The sequence below is a fragment of the Alligator sinensis genome, unplaced genomic scaffold (genome assembly GCF_000455745.1).
Source record: "Alligator sinensis unplaced genomic scaffold, ASM45574v1 scaffold116_1, whole genome shotgun sequence".
NCBI classification, from domain to species: domain Eukaryota; kingdom Metazoa; phylum Chordata; order Crocodylia; family Alligatoridae; genus Alligator; species Alligator sinensis.
In genome coordinates this window covers 3,847,758-3,850,694 of record NW_005841908.1, presented here as the reverse complement: position 1 = coordinate 3,850,694, position 2,937 = coordinate 3,847,758, and the positions used below count along the sequence as shown (strand labels likewise).

The window sequence follows — 2,937 nt, the reverse complement described above, 5'->3', positions numbered from 1 at the left end:
GACCACTTGTCCCTGCATATGATGTTGACATTGTCCATGTAGGCCAGGGCCCTCGTCTCTTCCCGGTTACTCCTGGTAATGTCTACTCCACTGATCCTGGCATCCTGCCTGAGCTGCTGTATTAGTGGTTCCATCATGAAGATAAACAGGATCAGGGAGAGTGAGCAGCCCTGCTGGACGCCCAACTCCAATGCTATTGGGGCTGTCAGGGACCGGTTTACCAGTACCTGCTGCTCATATTGGTGTACAGCGTCTTTATCCAGGCCATGAAGGTCAAGGGGACCCCCAGCTTCTTCATTGTCTTGAATAGGAACTGATGGGATACCTGGTCTTAGACTTTTCCAAGTCGAGGTTCAACGTGGCAGCATTCAGCCGTCTCTCCCATTGGTCCAGTTGCATGTCTTGCAGCTGCATCAGGGCTCCATGGATCTGTCAGCCTGGCACTGCACACAACTGCTCCTTGTGGATCATTGCACCTATACAGACTTAAAGAGTTTAGCCAAGACTTTGGCCATCAGTGGCCATGTCTAAATGAGATGCTACTATGCAGTAATTACTGCGCATTTATTTACTACTTGTATAAAACCTTAGTTACTATGCAGTTGCACTGGCGAACGCCTTTTTTATGCTACTGCGCAGTAGCGCCATGTCATGGTTTTTGCCATGCCATGGTACTGGACAGTAGTATCAGGCTACTGCACAGTCAGCATCTTGTGTAGGCACACCCAGTTTGTAGTCAAAATTCAGGAGTGTTGTAGGGTGCCAATTTTTCAGGTCCTGCCTCTTCCTTTCTTGGGAAAAAGGGTTATGAGGCCCTCCTCTATTCCTGCCCCCAGGTGGCCCTCCTGCAGGCACTCACTAAAGACCACCAGCAGATGTGGGCCTACTTGGCTCCAGAAAGTAACATAGAGCTTTTTGGGCAGGCCACATGCCGCAGGAGTCTTACCATTCTTGAAGCTGTGGAGAGTTTTGTTGATCCCCTCCAGTGTCCACTCCTCTACTGGCTTCTGACTTTCATCCTCCCGAAGGTCCTGAGTCAGCTCCTGTAGGCATGCCTGCGTGGCCTGCAGGTCCTTTGGTCATGCAGTGTAGAGTGCCTGATAGAAGGCGGCTGCTGTTTCCAACATCAACATCCCCGTGATCCTCCCCCTCTATGCGACGCTGGTCAGGCCGCAGCTGGAGTATTGTGTCCAGTTCTGTGCGCCCCATTTCAGGAGGGATGTGGACAACATGGAGAGGGTCCAGAGGAGGGCCACCCGCATGATCCGGGGACAACAGGGCAGACCCTACAGTGAGAGACTGCGGGACCTGAACCTATTCAGCCTCCACAAGAGAAGGCTGAGGGGGACCTGGTGACCGTCTATAAACTCACTAGGGGGAACCAGAAGGGTTTGGGGGAGACGCTGTTTCCCCTAGCCCCCGCTGGCATAACAAGGAGTAATGGGCACAAGTTGATGGAGAGGAGGTACAGATTGGACATCCGAAAAAACTACTTCACAGTTAGGGCGGCTAGGAGCTGGAACCAACTTCCAAGGGAGGTGGTGCTGGCCCCTACCCTGGGGATCTTTAAGAAGAGGCTGGATACTTACCTGGCTGGACTCATTTGAGTCCCGTTTTTGTTTTTAGGGTTTTTTTGTTTTTTTGGGTTGTTCTCCCGCCCTGGCGGGGGGTCGGGCTAGAAGATCTATTAGGTCCCTTCCGACCCTGAAACTATGAAACTATGACTGGTGCGCCACACCCACTCCATCTACCAGGGTGGTCATAGCTTCCTTCTTGGCTTCCTTTATCTTGTTACAATAAGCAGACCACTTCTCTACTATTTTTTTTTAATTTTGTCTCTCAGGCCAAATTAGCCAAAGTAGTTCCGAATTATATTGACTGAGCAGAGCTCAGTTGTCCAAGTCTGTGTGGTGCTATGACCAGCAAGTATGCTACCTCCCAGACTCTTTAGCCGGGGGCTTCAGATATTCCCAAATCCATGGCAGGCAAGTACCAAGCCTGGAGGCCTTGGAGTTCATATACCCTTTCTAGTTTCCAAAAAGCCATAGGAAAATGCTAGAGGGAAAGCCCAAAAACAATCCCCCATCACCATAAATTGTGTAGCTGAGATTCTCCCACTGGGAGACTGTAGTAGACTCTCACGGTGTGCCTGCCAGCAGTGCAATGGACAGGTCTCCACCTCAAGTACACCAAGTCATTCAAGGCTGGGAAGAAGGAGATGCCTCCTGCCAGGTACATAAAACCACCTGGGTCAAAACCATCATGGTGTCTCCCATCAGTTTGCTCTACATTTTTTTTTAAATTTCAGAAGTATATATTCCTATTTATATAAATAAATATATATATATTGCAGTACTTCTATCAAAACTGTCCTGTGGCTGCTATGGCTCACCTGACAGTCCAGAACACATCATTGCCTTTACGTTGGGGTGGGCAAAATCTGGCTGATCTGCTCCTGCCAGGGTGAGTCCGGAGCAAGGTGTGGGGCCTGCTGGGGCTGTGCGCTGCTGGTGGTGGTGGGAAGGCACCGCAGGGTGTGTGGGCTCCAAGCTGTTGTGGGGTGAAGGCAGATGCTGACCAGCACAAGGGGGTACGTGCAGGGGGCTCCCATACACACCCCACCATACGCACAAAACCTGCCCCGCAAACCCCACAATGACACCCTACCCCTCACACAGTCACGCACTCCACAAACACTGCACCCACCCACAACTTCCACACCCCTCTCCGCATATCCCCCCTCACCTGTAGGCCTCTGGGGGGAGCCCTGCTCACTGCTACACTCACACATCCCACCACACCCCCTCCCACACGCCCCCAGCCATCCTCCTGCTCTACACACCCCACAAACCCTATACGCACCCTTACATACCCACCCACCCACACATACACACACCCTCCCCCTCCCCTCACATACACTCACAGCCCCCTCCACCA

General features: G+C 51.9%; 1 pseudogene; it reads right to left on the bottom strand.

Annotated features, from left to right (window-relative positions):
- Positions 1–2,057: 2,057 nt before the first annotated feature.
- LOC112549433 lies at positions 2,058–2,240 on the bottom strand (annotated as a pseudogene).
- Positions 2,241–2,937: the final 697 nt, after the last annotated feature.